Source organism: Arctopsyche grandis, chromosome 8 (genome assembly GCF_051622035.1).
Source record: "Arctopsyche grandis isolate Sample6627 chromosome 8, ASM5162203v2, whole genome shotgun sequence".
Taxonomy (NCBI): Eukaryota; Metazoa; Arthropoda; class Insecta; order Trichoptera; family Hydropsychidae; genus Arctopsyche; species Arctopsyche grandis.
Window position 1 is genome coordinate 18792601 of NC_135362.1, and position 19447 is coordinate 18812047.

General features: G+C 35.2%; 1 long non-coding RNA gene across 1 annotated transcript in view; it reads right to left on the minus strand.

The window, feature by feature from the left end:
* Nucleotides 1-3627: 3627 nt before the first annotated feature.
* The window catches only part of LOC143915775 (uncharacterized), a 31252-nt gene continuing 15432 nt past the window's right edge, over nt 3628-19447 (minus strand). Inside the window, exon 2 of the long non-coding RNA XR_013260931.1 lies at nt 3628-4930. This is a non-coding gene — a long non-coding RNA (uncharacterized LOC143915775). The remainder of the gene's footprint in view (nt 4931-19447) is intronic.

Below are 19447 nucleotides of genomic sequence, written 5' to 3' on the forward strand. Positions count from 1 at the left end.
ACAATTTGTCATTAATTTAAAAATTTCGCGAGTTTTTTTCCTTACAAGTTTTTGGCTGGTGGTAGCTATAAAAATAAAAACGAAGTGAAAGTTGTTCGGGAGCAGTCGCGTATACAAGTTACGTTTCTTTGACTTTCGCTTGTTTACTTTATGCTGATAATTCCCGAAATTATTATTCAAAATTTCATGGTTTTCCAATCAAAGGAATCATTCGGGTGGAAGCACCTTCCCCTACCACCAATTCGGTCTTCTCGCACTCCCCTCCTCTTTGTCTTTAGTATCTTGTATTACGGGAAAATTTTAATCGAGCGGACTCCCGAAGTCGAAAGAAAAGGAAACAAAACCAAAAGAATCGAATTTCAACAAGTTCCGTTACATTTATCAAACCGAGACACGCGTTCGGTCGACCATTGTATTTTTTTAATATATGTACATACATATGTACGTATATATATATATGTATTTTTAAATTATTTTTGCTGATGAATATTTAAATATCCTTTACTCATTTTAATATTGAATATTTCGCAGTAAATTCTATATTTCATATACATAATATGTATATATATATAATATCCTCGTATTTAATATCAAAAAATCCAGGTTCAATTCTAAAATTTTACTCAATTTTAAAATTCTTTCTCAGCTCGTTGTACATACATATGTATATGTATGTATGTATATGCACGTGTCGGCAATATGAACGAATCAATTGTGTGAAGATTACATTTTCAATATTAAATTTATGCGTATATTGCTGTGGATGATGAAGGGTATTGCGACAACTCTCCTCCTCCACCCTCCATCCACCCACAGCACATATTACAAATGTACCCGGTATAAATGTGGCCAATGTGCGGCGGGAGAGAATCTCATCCCCATTTCCCTTCTCCATCCGGCGGAAAACACTTAAAATGCAAATCGGTGAAAGGGGTGTCGAGGGGTAGCTAATGTCGCGCGCATATTACCCCACAATTAAATCTCGGACGTTTTTATCGTCCGAACACCGCTAAATACTTCATCATTGTTACACATACATTTACATAAACGTATACATTATTTGAAAATTTGGTGAATTTATGATCGGGCGAAAATAGAATACATTCAGTTATTTAAAATATGATGAATGACTGCCAGTATGTATGTATGTATTGATTTCGGAATTTAACTTTTGTATTTTAGCACTTCTTTTGTCCATCTTTCGTCCATTCTTCTAGCTACGTGGTCCACCCATTGCCATTTCAATCTCTTCACTCTATCCACTATACCCACTACTCTTGTCATACTTCTCATCCACATATTCCGCTTCCTGTATTTCCACGCTATGCCAAGCATTACGATGAAACTTACAAGAGTTATTGTGTGCATGTTCGCGATGCTTTTTGTAAAAAAAATCCCCTAAAAACGGGAACTGAAACGGGAAAAACGTGAATGAGTGGCTTCGCATGGCAAATAATTTCAAATCAGTTCGCAACAATTGAATAATTGAAAAAGTGTTCGCCGCCTTCTATTGTTTTTTTAGTCAAGTCAAGTTAAGTTCGGCCCCTGCGATTTTCCGACAAATGGGAACGAGAACGACAATTGCATGCGTTATTATGGCATTGCAACGCATGCCGGGTTCAGCTAGTAGATTATAAATTTGAAATCGTATTCAAATTGCAGTAAGGATGATTTTGGCAATTTGATGAGGAACCGTTTCAGCAATGAAATTAGATAAATTTACAATGTCTGATAGTTAACGATCGATTGGAGTCACAAATATCTAAGTTTAACCAGTAGCGCTGCAGAAATACTTCCGAATAAATTCTTTTTAATCGAGGTCAACCCAGGACTTGAATCCGGAAACCTCTCGGTGGTAAGCATTATCGCAACCACCGAGCTGGACCAATCAAACCATCCTGCTGGATTATTATTTAAAAATGTGTGCTTGGCAACGACAGCAATAATAAAACGTTATGTGTTATTAAATTTTGCGAGTTTTCTTTATATTGTACCAAAAGAGCCCATGAAGCAGTGGATGTTAAATAAAAATCGTATGAATCAGATTGTGTAGCAGCACGTACATATAGCACTCTTATTGCAATATTTATGCATAATGAGTTGCAGAGAGAGTAGACAAAACTCCAAGTGAGAATCGAAGCTGGATGCACAATTCCACGACTCGCACATACCGCGTGAATATATTGCGATATGCGATTCTGCCGGCAAAAGCTCGCGTCTCGAGTGCGGATCGCGTATACAAATCTCGGAATCGCTTGCGAAATATTACAAAAGCGACTCGTCTGAGGAGACATCGAACCGGAAGAGGGCAACCTAAGCCGAAGCTTTTATTGCCGTTCGCTACTTCATATATTTTTATTCGCAGTGTCGAACTGCACCGGGGGTCTTTCATCCCCCTGCCCGACGGCCCGACGGGTTTTTCATCCCTCGCTTGCAACCAACCAACCAACCAACCCCATACCCGATCCCCGCTTGTGAATAATCAATGGCGTGAGATGGAAGGCGCGACAAGTCGGCGTTGAAACTCCGTTGACGGATATCCGCCATAAACATTTGTTCGTTTCCGCGCGCTTTATTCGCCCGGATCACCGCTTTATCTGCGTTTTATCGCCTCAGCCTTATAAAGCTCGGTCGGTAGCTGGCGCGAAAGCCTCTTAAACATTCACAGCCTCCGCCGCCGTCGCTTTGATTCGCGAATCAAAAGTTCGCGTTCGAATTTAAGCGCTACATTTAATTCAATACGCGAATCGAATGACTACGTATATGTACGTGTACATACATATGCAAGTATGTATGTTTATCTATTGATCTTTCGGCCGGAAAAATGAGTACTAATACAGGCTAATAGGAAAATTGCGTTTTGATGCGATTGTGCGCTAGTGCGTAATATATAGAATTAGGCACTAACCGCATTTTCTGGGCAAGCCCTAGAGTCTTGGTAGGGAAATTGATTGAAAAAAGCATGGTTATTTATTTCGTCATTGCACTTTGTGTGTTTCCAAAATTTCATCATTATATTATTGTTTGGTTTGCATCGGAAGCTGACAAAACTATATAATTTGTTTAAGTTCTGCTTATAAATTAAAACTGCAATACGTATTAATATATTTTCAAAATTTGTACATATAATTCTCACTGTGTCATTTTAATGTCGTTCCGACCGCAGCTCGCGAGTTTTTAATTGTTTGGAAATTTATATCTACCCTGAAAATGATAGATAGAAAAAATTGATTGTAAATGCACTAAAATAATCCGAGTTTTGTTCCTTTTACTCGAACCCTGTGTTTTTATCATTTTTTAATAAAATACGATAAATAAAAATAAACAGAAGCAGAATTGATTAAATCATTGCGACACAATTCTATCGAATCACTGATTTGCGTTTAAAGAAGGGCTGTGGAATCGGAGTCATAGAAAATCAACCGACTCCGACTCCTTTTTATATATTTTTTAATTACGGTATGCGTCAACTAGAGTCTTTAATTTTGTTGAAATAAATCGAATAATAAATTGAAATTTAATAATTTCTTGAATTTTGAAAATCGTTGAATTGCATACATTTTGATGTGTTCTGGCCAAAATCGATTTTTCTTTCGTTACATTCTTTTTTATCCTCATTTTTTTATTAAATTGATTTATTTGTTTGTGAAATTCATACATTTTATTAATACCGGTTTCATTACCAATAATTTAATAAATTGGGTTACATGCGAATTTTTGGTGATTAGGACCAGTTATTTAATACCAACTTGAAATAACGTTCAAGTTGGAGTCGGAGTCAGAGTCGGTAAATTTTGATCCGACTCCACAGCCCTGGTTTAAAGGATAATTCGGTTTTTTTTTAATAATAAGCATCCCAAGGAAGAGGATTTAAAAATAGGAAAATTCCAAGTAAGATGAGATGCAGGTAGTTGCTATTTCAATTTTGTGTTTAATCTATATTAGACAAAAATTTAAATACTATTTACTACATACATAAGTCAAGCATAAAGTATACTAATGAACGTCCACTTTATTCGCAATTTATTCATTCGCTTAGTTTATGATAACGAGCGTCGGCATAATTAAAATTCGCTAAAGAGAGTCTAAACGACAATGTACGGGTTTGGAGCGGTGCACTTAATCCACCCTATTTGTGCGACAAGTTCTCCAAGTCGCTTTCGCCCAGATTTAATATCGCGACTTGCGGTCGTGAGCTCGCGTGTTAATTATCGCGACGCCAAGTCTGCAAAACGTAACGACGCCCAAATATTACGACGTCGGCGTCTACAAACATAACGGCCAACAGGTAGAAGGACGACCGAGGAATAATCCAGGTGTGCCACCGCTGAAAGTCGTAAGACAGCCGTGGCGTAGCCCTGATACGGGCCAATATTGCGCGCCGTTTGCTCCCCGACGCCAATATAGGATCATTCTTACTTTACGATATATCCCTGAAAAGTGCTCGTAGAATATGCATAAATAAATGATCGCGTATATTAAAATCCGGAGTTGTCTATTGAGTGTTTTATGTACATACTATATCGAAGACTTACGGCCCAGTATCGGTTCTCCTTTGACGTACTATGTGTATGTATGTTGATGTATGTATGTGCATATCAGCGGCAAAAATTTCGAAAGTAACAACATATGTATATGTATATATTGTATGTATGTACATTATATGTACGAATTCAAATGTATTTATTTTGCATTTCCCCTATGTTTGGAACATCATTAGTTTATGTTAATAGCTAATTGAAGCATATAATCATTGTGTAAAATAATTGACTGCACGAATATTAAATAGAATACTCAGTTTGATTGAAGTTTTTAGTGTTTTTTAATTTATAATATTTTAATCTTGTGGTCAAGTTGTTCGCCGAATTTTTTGGAATGTTTGAATAACTTACCTTTTTTGATGAGGTCCTTGAAGCTTTGTTTTCTCCATCTGAAACAATATAAAAAATACATCATTTTAAAATACTTGTGTTAGCCTTTGTATAAATATAAACCTATACAAAAAGTCTGAAATAACAACATCAATTAGGTTTATATGTAAAGAAATTGCATTTTTCTGTTTTTAAAAGTAGCAAATTTTATTTATGTTATATAAGTTTACATATTATATTAGATATTTATTTACATATGTACATATGTACATTCCCTGCTCATCGAACACTCGTTACTCGAGGCTATTTTGTGTACCTGCTCCCGTTATGAATGACATTTTGGGTTAATTCTATTTGTAAAAAATTAGTAGTATGAGAAGTATGTATGTACATAAATACATATGTATGTTTGTACCAGGAAGCCGTAACAGGTAAATGCCAATGCGCCTTCCTGGCCAATTGATTACAAACATCGATAAACAATTTGTAAAGTAATTTTACAGAGCATCATAGAGACATAAATTTAAACACATTTTGATTGATTTAATATATAGATCGCTGATTTTTAAAACAACGTAACATCCAAATAATAGTTAATTTAACGCTTGAAAGTCTCTGGCTGAAACTCTCTTGAAAATTAACCGAACTTGTACCGGTTTAAAGTTTAAACTAGTTACGTCCTAACAAACCACTTTGGTCACTTCACTGCAACTGAACCGTTGCTCAGTTAACTGTTTAATTGTTAAACAGTACGCGTACAACCCAAAGCAGATTTCTACGTCTTTGCCACTTGCCCCTATTCACACAAAGGTAATTTTAATCCAAGGGCGAAATCAATTAAAATGTATTTATTTTTTACTTTTGAATGTCAAAATAATACGTGTACTTTGAAACGTACAAAAATGAAACTTTTCACTCAACATTTATCAATAATAGGGCTCTTGAATTTCTTATGTGCAACTCTCAACTGTCGGTTCACCAATTCCCCGCCTACCCGTCCTCAAAACACAACCCCTTCATTTTGAACAACACTTAAAACGACGAAAATAATTCACGAGACATTCAATCCTGACAGTTTGGCAAGTCTCGCAAGACAATGGTTTCATGAATTCGTAAACGTTCGAGGAATACGCTAAGAGGGACCGCGAGATCGCTAAACGGGGCCGGGCCATAACGAACGAGCGCGGCTGAATTAATCACGTCGTATACTCGTATATTATTTAACCAAATCACTTTACCACATCATCCGAGCAAAATTACCCGAAGCATTATCTAATGGCGAGAACAAGTCAACGTGTTCACGTATCAAACCTTAATCTAAATGGTTACGCGTTGACAACGCCTAATTTAACCGATATATGTATATACACATGTGTAGATATGTACATACATACATACTCACTTACATATGTATGAAACACGCACATGCTAAAGTGTATCACGTATACATATATTTAACCAACAGTACAAATATTTAACTAGATTTAGGGTAAGACAAGGTTGGTGCCAATACACGCTGTGTGCTGTGCTATTAATTCAGAATTAATCTATTTTTTATTGTTTTGATAAAAAGATTTAATGTTTAAAAACATTGAAGGCTAAAGAAAATGTAATATTTAGTAAATCTTTTTGAAAAGAATGATTTAAATGGTTGTTTTTACTGTGTTATAATCGGCTTTTTAATTTTGTTCTTATTATTCAAGGTGTTGCAAATGTGCTCATCTAATTTAAAATTATTTTACGCGTTTTTAATAAAAGGCAACGTAATCTTCATAAATTAATATTAATGTAGTCTTACTTCCAAATAAAATAACCGAATCTTATATGTAGATATACATATAATAGAATAGTTTGCAGATTTGAGATTCTTTATTTTAAAAGTGAGATTAATTTGAATTGAAATCAAAATATGAACCATTTGAAACATATTTCATTCTACGTATTTTGATTTCATTTTTACAAGCTAACTACATATGTACATATGTTGGTGCAAAAATAAACGGCTGATCGATATGTATTTAAATATTTTCTTAGTAAGACTGACATATTTTATTTAACTTTTAATCAAATATCAACGTGGTCCTAAAGGACCACGTTGTAAATTAAAACAATTTAAATTAAAACGTTGTAATTGTAAACAATTGACAAATATTATTTTATTATCCTCCATTTATTATGTACTAGCTGTTTTACCCAGCTTCACTCAGTATTTGTAATATAAACAGCTTAAACATGGCGAATATAATAGTAAATATTCATTTGTTTTTTTATTAAATTTATTTGAATCGAAAAAAATATATATCGAATCGTCGTCATAAAAACTTTGATTTGTTTTCGATGTTACCAACCAACATTACATACTTACAAAGTCTCTTTCGAAATTCAAATATATTATATTAGATATGTAGATTTACGTGTAGTTCTTAAAAATGTATCGCTTTGAGCCTTCATTTTCATTTATTATTACTTTTTCAATCTTTCCAATGCGTGAATGTGTACCACACCTATCTACGTATGTACATCCGACGTGTTCGAAACGGGTCATTCTGGTGAAAAGCTTCTGTTGACTTAGGGGAGATTCGCACTGGGGTATGAGGTCGACTCGAATGTAAAATATGTATTTGCGTATTGAGGGGGAGGAGAGAAGCAAGGGTGATACCCCTCCCTATTGGTATCCGCGGTCGCGATCAGCAAGAGCTTGACGAAGGGCAGGATATCCGCGAACCGTCACAGCTCGAGTCGATTGACAGGGACTTCCTTAAAGGCGACAATGCCATTCGCCAACTCTTCAAATATTGACGCGAACGCAGATTGGCTTTCGCTGATCCGATCTGCGACTGAACCCTTCTCAACAGACCCATCCACGTCTTGGTAATTTCTTACCACTTTACAATTACAACGGCAAACGTCTTAATTATGTGTACAAGTAAGTAACCATCCGTATGTTTGCGCAAACAAACATATACATACATACATATACATATGTATGTACGTTTGTATGAATGCGTGTTCCATTTTCATCTTGTGCGGTCGGCTTTTCCATCCCCCGCAAAGAAGCGCTTAACTTAATTTATTTAATGACTGAATTTCTTTAACTTCGGCTGTGGGGAAAAACACAACTTTTTATTTGGTTAAGCTTAACCGCGTCTAGCTGGTCAGTCCTTAAACACTTTTGCCTTTGAACCCTCGGCTTTGTTTCAGTCGGAATTAAAAAATAAAAGATGTAGAGAAGTACTGGAAAAAAGCGAGAAAGTGAGGCTCTTTCAGGTGTCTCACTTTGCTGAAGTTTTGCTCTCTCGATTTGCGCGGCGGGCGATGCAGAAAACTTAAGTGTCGGAAAATTGCGAGTAGATTTTAATTAAGATTATCACTGCGGGTCGTGCTTTGCCCTGTCTATGGATCGTTAGCTCTTCATCTTTAATCTTTTTCGCGTTTTATTGAAGTTTTGTAAAACTTATTCAATTTAAATGTTTTACTGGTAAAATAATTGTTTTTAAATTTGGTTAAATTTTAAATTTAACCAAATTATCGGTATTTAACATTTTATTTTATTTTATTTTATTATATAACTATGTACAGGAAGGCCTAACAGGTAATCCCCAATGCGCCTTCCTGGCCAATTACAAACAATGGAGCATTTTTATTACACAAGTCGTTGAATTACGAGACACTGAAAACTCGAAATTAACAAGACATCTATCGTACAATAATCGATAAAATCTAAATTTTCTCGTACATTAATCATTCTCAAATAGTAGGTAGTAGGAAGGTTTTTAGCCAATTTAATCGAGGAACCGTTTCAACAATAAATTTGAAATCATACTCAAACATAGTGGGTAGGATGGTTTTACAAGTTTTGATGCGGAACCGTTTCAACAATGAAATCAGATAAATTGGCAAACTCTGATAGGAAACAATCGACTTGGAGTCACAAAAATCCTTGTTTGACCAGAAGCGCTACAGAAATACTTCCGAATAAATTCTTTTCAATCGAGGTTTACTCACGGGATCGAACACCTCTCGGTGCTAGGCAAAAGCCCAACCATCAAGCCATGCTGCTGGCTCGGCTCGTACATTTATTACCAAAAAAATCTATATTATTTATACATATGTAATATATCAAAACTTACATACAGCCAACTGTATTTAAAAGCCGAATTCTCTTATTTTTCAATAAATTTTAATGCTTAATGATGAACAATACCCGCTGTGTTTGTGAAATAATAAACTTTATTTAAAAGTAAAGAAAGTTGGAGTGCAATTAAACGAGTGACCGCGTTGGGGTTAACACAACAATTTGAGAATGGCAAGAGGGCGCAAAACTATTTGCCGGCAAAGCTGGCGGTCCTTAAATCTCAATTAAGTTTAAGTAAGACAGCGAGCCGCCTAAACAAGTACGAATACAACCGGGCGAAATCCACCTTGAGCCGGAAAAGCGCAGGGATATTCAACCTGGGAAAATCAAGATTTGTACCGCGGCTTCAAGTCTTACAAAACGCCTCTCTTTTATTTAATTTCGCTTCGTTTGGAAATATTCTAAAACTCATTACGGATTCATGTACACTGTACGTATAAACTATCGAATTTAATTTGACTGTGATGAAAAAATTACAATGCCGTGTCAAGATTCAATTTAATAATTACATGATTGTGTAATTATATGCGTTACACATTTTGGGTCGCTCGTATATTGATTCTGATGCTACCTATCGTGTATAATATCCCCAATTTGACAGTTGAAACGTTATTTTTTTATAGCCCAAATTAAGGATAATCGGCCTGATGAAATATGTAGGATATCGATTAGTAGATATGGTGGAAATTCGACGTTTTTAATTAAGTCACAGGTACTTAATGTGTAGTACAAACGGGTATTTGTATAAATTGGGGTGTTCGGTCAACATTTGAATGAGAACTTTATAATGGTGGATGAAGAACTTAGTGGCCCCCCGGGAGGTTTTAGGCCCTGTCGTGACGCCATGGAATAAAAAGGTCTCTATTTCGTTCGGTTTGTCTAATTAAATATTTAATTCGGGGTCGGCACGCCACGTGGAGAACGTCGACGATTTTTCATAAGTACCCGTGAAATTCCTATCGAACCTTGCTTTGTTTGTTCATACGCGTGGGGGTAGGTACTCGACCTGCTCGTATTTTATTCAAAGCGATGAGATGACACTCGAAAGATTTAATTATTTAACCCAAACACGAGTCGGCGTATTTTGTGTGCGAAATTTATCGAATTTTAGCGGTTGACTCCAACGTTTTTGTTTTGAAAACCATCATCAGTTACAATTTGAAATGCACATTTTTTTTTTTAGCATTAAAACATTTGTTAAAAATTAACATTTATCTACAAGTTTCCCAATTAATTATTGAAATAAAACAAATGTATTACTCATAATAAAAATAAAGGTGTTAGTTAGGTCGAAGAAATGAGTTCCTATGATAGGTTTCATCTTTGGTGATTTTGCCAATTCAGCTAAATGATAAAAGTGGAATGAAGGGCAGGCCGTTTGGTGAAAAGTGTAAGTTTGATTTTGCAATCTTGTAATAAGTAGACTTGGTAGAAGTAGGTAGGCTTGGTGCTCGTCAAATAACAATATACCGCTCTATCAGAATACAAAGCAAGAGAGCAAAAAAGCATGGTTGACAATAGTAGTTTTTGTGCCAAAAGCATCGTCAAAAGATCTTTAATAATAATTAGTATAACAATGAACCGCTCCATTAGTATTAACTGCAAGAAAGCAACAAAGCATGGTTTTTCTAATAAATTGACAATAGTGAACCATTTTTTGTGCGAAAAGAATAAATCGGACGCCGAACTTTGGTATTTAGAACACTCGATCAATGAGAAAGCTAAATATTCTAACAAAGTTCTTTGTACTCTTAAGTTGTACTATATTCGATCAAAATGTAACCGACATTCATATGAATGTATGTATGTATGTATGTAGGTACATATGTTTGTACCTTTGTATAGGTACAATATAAGATGAAGAAAATATTGTTTTATTTGGTTTTTGTCAAGTCAAAAGAGGTAGAAAAAGCCGTTCCTAATTCAGACATGCTTTTAAACGTAATAAATTGCTCGGTATATTAAATTCGCCGTCAACGATAAAGAGCCTTACATTTTCATGCGACTGCACCTGTCCCCAGCAAGCTTTCATAAGCCGAGGCTTTCGCGAGATTGTCGGAAGAAACAATTCGCTGGAATTAAGAGAGAGAAAGTAAAATAAAAAAGAAGAGGAGGCAAAAAATGAAAGAAGAAAATAAATATGTATGGAGAGGTGGCTTGGATGGTGGGGAAGAAGGAAAGGAGAAGTCACGGGGCGAAACGCCCGCGGCGCAACAGAAATGTTTTGAGTCCCAAAAAATGAGGAGTAAACAAGTAAGTGATGTTGCCGAGGGACGCGCCAGTATGAAGCGAGCAATTTCCCATTAGCTCCGTTCGCCGTTTTTCCCAAAGGATTTTTCCGCAAAGAGGCTGTCTGCAAAATGCCCGGAGATGGCGAAAGCGCCTTTCCGCGCTGCGACAAATTTTCGGTGACTTGGCAAAGCTTACATTTAATTTTGATTAAATGAAGGATCACGACTAATTCAAAAGAAATTTTCGTGCACGCAGACAACGCGGCTTTATTTCCCCTCATCCGAGAGCAACAACGAAAACAAAATAAAAATTATCGCGAAAACAAAACGGAAAAGTAATGTTATCCCGCCGAGATTTAAAAACCATTAAATATAACGATCACGTTTCGAATAATGAATGAGCTTCAACGGGCGAGAAAATCCCGCTGATTGCCCAACGTCGTGTTTAAATGCCAGTTTCCATTAGTAACATTTCTTTTTTAATCAATTAGGTTAATAACAATGTTATTATTAGTATTTTATCAAACGTTAGTGAATACATATACATATTATCAACCGTTCGAGTAACATTAATACATACATATATATCCAAACAATAAAAAAGCTCGCTGCTAAAACTAAATACCAAAAAAATTGCCTATTATACAGAATAATTATCATTATAAGTTTATAATTACATAAATACATTTATTTAATACCTTCCCGAAATTAAATTAAATCCATTTTATTATCATACATCAGCTGGTTTTAAAGTGGACAAAAAACAGTACGATTTATATTTAACACTAAATTTAGTACGTAAATTTAGAAATATTTTGACCAATATTCTACCGATTGGCTGATATCGTGGATTATATTATATTATATGCTTGTGGATATTATATTCCAGTATAAACATCGGCAGCAGTCTTAATTTGGATTTGATACAAACACTGATACTAAACAAACAAATATAAAATTAATCGATTATGTGTATAGTGACCCAAAGCTCGATAAGGGTATTTCATCACACATTTCCCATATTCTTCGTTGGATACTGGTGCCTTTACTCAGCTACGCATACAATCACGCAATAAAAATTAATACACAAATCTGACCTTAATACCACAAACGTCTGTAAAAAAGAACCAACGTCGAAATTAATTTACATTTTTGGTACATTCGATGTATTTTGAATGCGGCGTCATATGGCGTTTAAAACACCCACACGGGATAAATTTGACGAACTTTGTCGAACACATTTTCAATTAAATGCTATGCGACGCTGTGATGACGTGTACCTAATTAGATGTCGATCCCCAATAATCTGCGGACTCTTAATAGTAAAATGGCATGTCCTAGTGGCGTGCGAAGACCCCGGGGCCTGGCCGCCGCTTTAAGGCATCTCTGATGTCGAAAGTCACGTTTCGCGTTATTGCCTGGGGCTAGAGATGGTGTGGGACTGAAGAGGGGGATGAGGGGTAGAAAGGACCCTCCACTTCACTTATACTTACATTTGCACACGAACGTATAACTATGTATGTACTTTGATGATGTTATTCAATGTGCTTTTTTTGTTTATTGACTTTTTTTCAATTAAATGAAATTATTACAGTATCGACAGTATAAATCTCTTAAAAATACCATGAAATTATCAAAATTAGGCTGTACGTATAAATAATTTTATATTACATTGTAATTGGAGTATTAAAACAAATGGGTTTGTCGTATATTTCCAAATCAAAATTATTGTTGATCTAACTTTTAAATTAACCAGCAGCATAGATCAATGGTTATCATGTAATGCTTTCAATTGTGTGGTTACGGGTTATATCTCTGGTGTGTGCTGCTGGCCAGACCTTGGATATGTGACTCCAAGGTCGATCGTTTCCTATCAGAATTTGCGAATTTATATTATTTCATTGAAACAATTCCAACAAATTGGCAACCCTGTCCTATCCATTTCGTAATAATTAGAGTTATTCAGCATCTGATGCTGCAAAAATTTGTCCACAGATGTCTCTGTGGCTGTTAATCGTTTGGCCATAGAGTTCGTGTTTAATAAATGGGTGTATACTTGTTTAAACAATCGCTTGGAGCAATCTGTTAGACGAGCGTGCATGATTGATAGAATAAATAAAATAAAATTACATAGAAATTTGATTCTTAAAGTTTGTGAAAATAAAAAAAAACGACAAAATATGAATTTATCATAATAACTTATATATTATTACACTAAATTTATGTAAAGTTCTCTTGCATGTGTGAAATTGAAATAAGTTGTCGGCAAAAAAAATGCCTAATCGTTGAGAGAAGGTTGTAGATGAGAAAATGGCAGATGTTACTTTTTAGAAAATAATATTTTTTTATCAAAATATTATTATTCAATGTTTTCTATACTCTAGCTTTAAATTTAATATTATAAATTTTACCCCGCGAAAATATACAAATATGTTTTCAATTTAATATATATGTATGTACATATGTACTATGTGTTCGGTTTACGCTCTATTGTATAATATGGTGGATCTGAATTCACTAGCGGACGGAAGACGTTGGCAAAAAAGGGCGATTCGTTTCTTTCCGGATATCTATTTTTCGGTCGTAACTTCTCATCTAATTCCCACCGTATGATCGATCGGCCCTTTGAACCGAGTCATACGACACGACCTTGTTACCCCGCGGCTCTCCCTCTACACCCCGAGAAGGCTTTATAGTCCCTCAATAATTCAGACAAAAAGAGTGCTCGCCGCCCCTGCTTTCCTCCCTGTGCTCACATAATAAATCTCATATTTCATCATATTACTTTCTTTTATAAAGTAAAGGTTTACCCGGCGTTGTCGACAGGGAGTGAGAGGAGAGACTCTGCGCTTCGGATCAGAGTCGTTTTTGGCCTCTCCCAATTTCGCAGGACCCACTCGCGGCTCCGATAGAATTCTCTACCTCTCCCAGAGGGAACAACAAAAAAAAAAAAACTAAGTCTCAGATTGAATGTGCGCGAGTGCATGCGGATTTTGAGAGCGAATCCGCAATACAATAAAAATAAGAAAACAGATATTTTATATCGCGATTTTGTGACCCATTTTCGCATTCCGAAAATGATATCGACAATATGGTTCATGATTTTCTAAATGTTTTTTTCGATTTATGTACAACTATCCATTAAGTTTAAAAACCTTATATACAATATTGTATAATGGGGTATTCGTATTAATACAAAAAAAGTACCAAAATCGTGCTTCAATCGGTATTCTTTAATTGTTCTAGTATTATATGAACCTAGAAGATCTATTATTATTTTTGTATTACAAATATATAAAAAAATATTGAAGTAATACTTTTCCATGATGACATAACGGTTTGCCCCTAAGTGACACCTATGATATTAAACTTGTGAAAATATAAATTTATAGACAATAAATTTCATAGTAGTGACATAGTGGGTAGGATGGTTTTGTAAATTGGATGAGGAACCGTTTCAACAATGAAATCAGATAAATTGACAAGCTCTGATAGGTAACGATTGACGGAGGCACATTTGTACATATTATATGTATATCCAAGTCTGACCAGCAGTACTACAGAAATACTACCGAATAAATTATTTTCAATCGAGGTCATCCCAGGGCTTGAACTCGGAAAGCTCTTGGTGGTTAGCATTAATGCAACCACCAAGCTATTCTGCTGACTGTATGTAAGCATAGTCCATCGATTTAAATGGTCCTTTTTTGTTCGGCTTTATAAAATAAATATCATCCTATGGGTCTTCCGTGCGATTCATTTGACGAATAGAGGGAAATTCGGAATCAATTTGGCGTCATGAAAATTCAATCTATTTAATGAGATTTATAATTGTATAGTAAACTTATTTGTTTTTCAGATTCATTTAATGCTAATATTTTGATAAACTTCGTTATTGTTTTATTTTTTGTATATATCGAGAAAATCGAGGGAGGGATGTTTACGTGCATGTCAATAAAATTATTAGCATCAGGACGAAATTTATATATGTAGATTTAGTCGAATATAAATATTATAACAGGTGTATCAGTGGTAATATGAATTTTTATATAACGCAATTCTTAGGCGTAACAGGTTGGCAAAGGAGACGGGTGGGAAAAAATCTAAAACGTAAGACGAAGCAGAAGGAGAGAACGAGAGTTGGTAAATTGTCGGTTCTGTATCGGGGCGTGAAGTGTACCTATAGTTGGGTCTTCGAGATGCTGGGGGATATATCGGGCTGTGCCGCCCGCTAACGTACATTTTATTACGGCTTATATTGCCGGAAAATCATATTATACGCTTCACATTTCACGTGAACACACTAACTGGCAACAACTGCCAACGGGCCGGGACGCACACACACACACACACACATACACACATGTAACTTACATACATATTATATGATACGTATATACACGGGATGTGTTTTGTATCGTATATCGCGGCGGATGATGTGCGGGACGTGAAACTTGGCGTTTAAACGTCAAATTCACGCCAGGGTGGACCTCAATATAGCCGGGGGTGAAAAAGGACGAAGGATTAGCGACGCCCCGGACTTAATAGGTTTCGGGGGGATGCTCTGGCTCGCTGATGTGGACATGATCCGGTTGCGTGTGTATGAACACGATTCCGAAACAAAACTGTCCTTTTGTACCTAATTGCATTTGCGATTTTGTCGTTTGCGAAGGTTCAGTGTGTGGAATGTCTATTTGTCGTATTCAGTATGAATGTGCTCATATTTCAATATACATAGTTTGTTTGCTTTAGGGACATATGTATCTAATATATAATTTCGAAAGAGACTTTGTATATATGTAAAATTAGTTGGTTGGTTCGTAAACAACACATTCGATTTATTTATTTTTTTCAATTCAAAGGATTCGAAAGCCCCGGGGGCGAAGGCCCAGGAGGCAAAGTTCCCGGAGGCGAAGTCCCGAAGGGCGCCGGGGGCGAAGGCGCTGAGGGCGAATGTGCCGAGGGCGAAGGCGCCTTTGCGCCGGAGGGGCCGCCAGATTCTGGTATACATATAATTTCGAAAGAGACTTAATATGTTTGTTTGTTTGTGACAGTCAAATTAATTAAAAAAATCAAATGAGTATTCAAATAACTTTATATAAAATAAAACTATTGAAATAAATTTAATAAAATGTTTACTATTGGATTAGTCATGTTTAATTAAAGCGGTTTATATTAAAAATACCGAGCGAAGCTGGGTAAAACCACAAGTACATAATATACATAAGTTTCGATGGTTTTTAAATTCACTTTTATGTTTTTGTGTTTTATGTTTTTTCAATAAATTTGAAAACATTAAGTAGGCGAAACTTTGATAATTTTAATTTATTTATGCAGTGGCGTAGTTACCTCATAACAGTCATGCAAAGGTTGAGAATCAAACTTGACAGGGGGCCCAAATACAAACAAACACCTTATAAAAGATACGAGACTAAATAGTCTCGTATTGCTGGCCATTGAACACATCTCGTATTGCTGGCCATTGAAGCTTCGAAAATGGAGCTTATTAGTGATTTCAAGAAACTTAAATCGACAAATAAGTCTGGTTTTGCAGGGTTTACAGAAGACGGAATGGAGTGCTTCTTGAGGAATTTTTCTTATAACTAATGACTAAACACTATCAGTTTAAATTATGACCGTCGAAAATTTCTTGGAGATTGTTAGCAGATAAATCGGAAGACTATTCAATATTCTTTATGACTTCTACGTTATATGTATATTCAAAATTATAAAAGATTACAAATGAAACTCAATCAGACAATCCAAACTAAATAATCCCGCATTGCTGGCCATTGAACACAGGCAAACCTCAAAAATAGAGCTTATTAGTGATTTTTCAATCCTTAAATTCAGAAAGAAGAATTTTGGAAGTCGGTTGAGTAAATATGTATCAAAAAATTATTGGAATTATTAAATTCCATATTTTTAAAATCACCTAAAATCATGTAATTTTTGCGTGCGGACCAAAATTCCTACCTTCACCACTATATACCCATATACATACTTATGCACATATGACAGCGTGCAAATATGAACTAAGCAGAGCTGGGAACTTAAATGGAAATTGTATGGCACATAAAAACTCATGTACTTTGGTTAAAAGTGTATTTGTTATTAATGCATTAAGTTTGTGTAATTCTGACTAGGAAAAACATTTTTAGTTTGCCGTTTCGAAAAATAGCATTGTTACAATTTTTTCAGTGAAATTCCGATACTATTACTAAGTATCGTGAATCAATAATTTTCTTGATATCATTGCAATTTTCTCGCAATATTCTTCCATTACAGTTAAAATGTTTTTCAAGTCGATTTAATTAGACATGTACATTTAATTAGTATGTAAGATATAATATGAAAATTTTAATTAATTCGGTAAGGTTCCTTCTAGAGATTTACGAAAGTTAAATTTCCCGTGGTATTGACACGAACCTTTTTTATACGATGTGTAATAAAATTTTCACCAACCGTCATATAGTGTAATAGTGCGAAAGGTCATTTAAAAGCCCTGCAAAAGGGGGATGCTGGTGTATGCACATATGTATGTACATATGTATAATATATGTATACTTGTGTACATGCATGTTAGCAGTAATAAAGGACGGGCCGAGTATCGGCAAGATCATAAAACTAGTTTATACACTTCAAAGTTTTCCCACTCCATCTTTGTATAGCTGTTGCACCTCGTCTAGTGTAACTTGGAAAAAAATCAACAGCCTTGTGAAAGTTTGCCCAGTGGGGCTTCTTCACGAACCGATATCTAACGGTACAGTTTATTTTAACTCGACATTTTCCATAATTCAATTGCTGAACCGCTGAACCTGAACGGAAAACTTTTCTCATAAATGTGTCTATCTGTAATAGACCCCACAAACTGTCTGCAATTTTTCAATTCATTTCAATGACAACGATACTATCAATAAGCGGTTTTTAGAGTGAGTTCGATTATTTTAATATTAGAAGCATTACTTTATCTATTTATGTACATCTCCAGTTATGTACATATGTATGTATGTATGCAATTTTATTGTGAGAATGATTCATTCATTTAAAATGTTTTCGATATCAATGACATTTTTTATTTATCACATCCGGTGAAATTTATAGCGGCCTCTTTTGTCGACAGACAGACTAGTCATTTCCTGTGATGGTAGAATTACTCGAAGCGCTTTTCACAAAACTAGTGCAAATATTTGCAGTTGTCGTCGTTGGAAAAGAGACGTTAGAGATTGAATTGGGATTTATTTCGCAAATGCACAATCTGCATACAAGCCGACGAGAGGTTTGCACTTTCCTTGCAGTCGACAATTTTCCATAAAAATCTCTATGGTATCCTTCAAACGAATACTATCTACGTAGGGGTAGAATGAAAATGATTCGAATGGTTTTCAACGGTTTCTTTTTATTCGTGTTGAACACATAACGAATTCTCAAAGTAAGAAAAAAACGAATCGGTTAAGGCGACATCGTCTGCAGGGGCGGCTCGTAAATGGAAAGAGTGGTCTGCGCTTGAACAAGCGGAAAATTTTATTGTCAATTGAAAAGTGAATTTTGCACCCGCACAACCCCCAACAATACGCTGTCAACCCCTCCAAAAAGAAAGAGAATATTTCCCTACTATATCGGGATGAGAAACGAGACGAATTTAATTCTATCTATTACATGTAGATAATATACATATGTGACTACACAAACTTTATGTACATATATATGTACATACATTCATACGTACGAATGTATGTATATTGTGTGGAAGATTGAATGTACATACATACGTATGTATGTATAATATTTACTCGTAGGTATAGACATGTGCGTGACTTAAGTGCACTATTCGAAGCTCACAACTTTTATTGGACACTAGAGGTTGTTTATAAAATAAATAATGGAGGTTTTCTCGTTTCGAGTTGAGTCAGTTCCCTCAGTTTAGGTGTGGTTCCAGTGAAACCATAAAACGTTTAGGATTTTCAGTGCAGCCACTTAAGAATTGTGAAACACCCCTATTACCACCCCACAAGCTTACTCCAATCCATTAATTTATATACTTACTCATGTGTACACTCGTATTTTTATATTTTTGTTTTATATTTTAATTGAATTCATTATTTGGATTTCATTTGATTATATTTTATATAATGTACCTTTAATCAAAAGAAGGGTATTATTTTTAGATAGATTTTTTTACGTTGTACAAATGTGATATATTATAATTA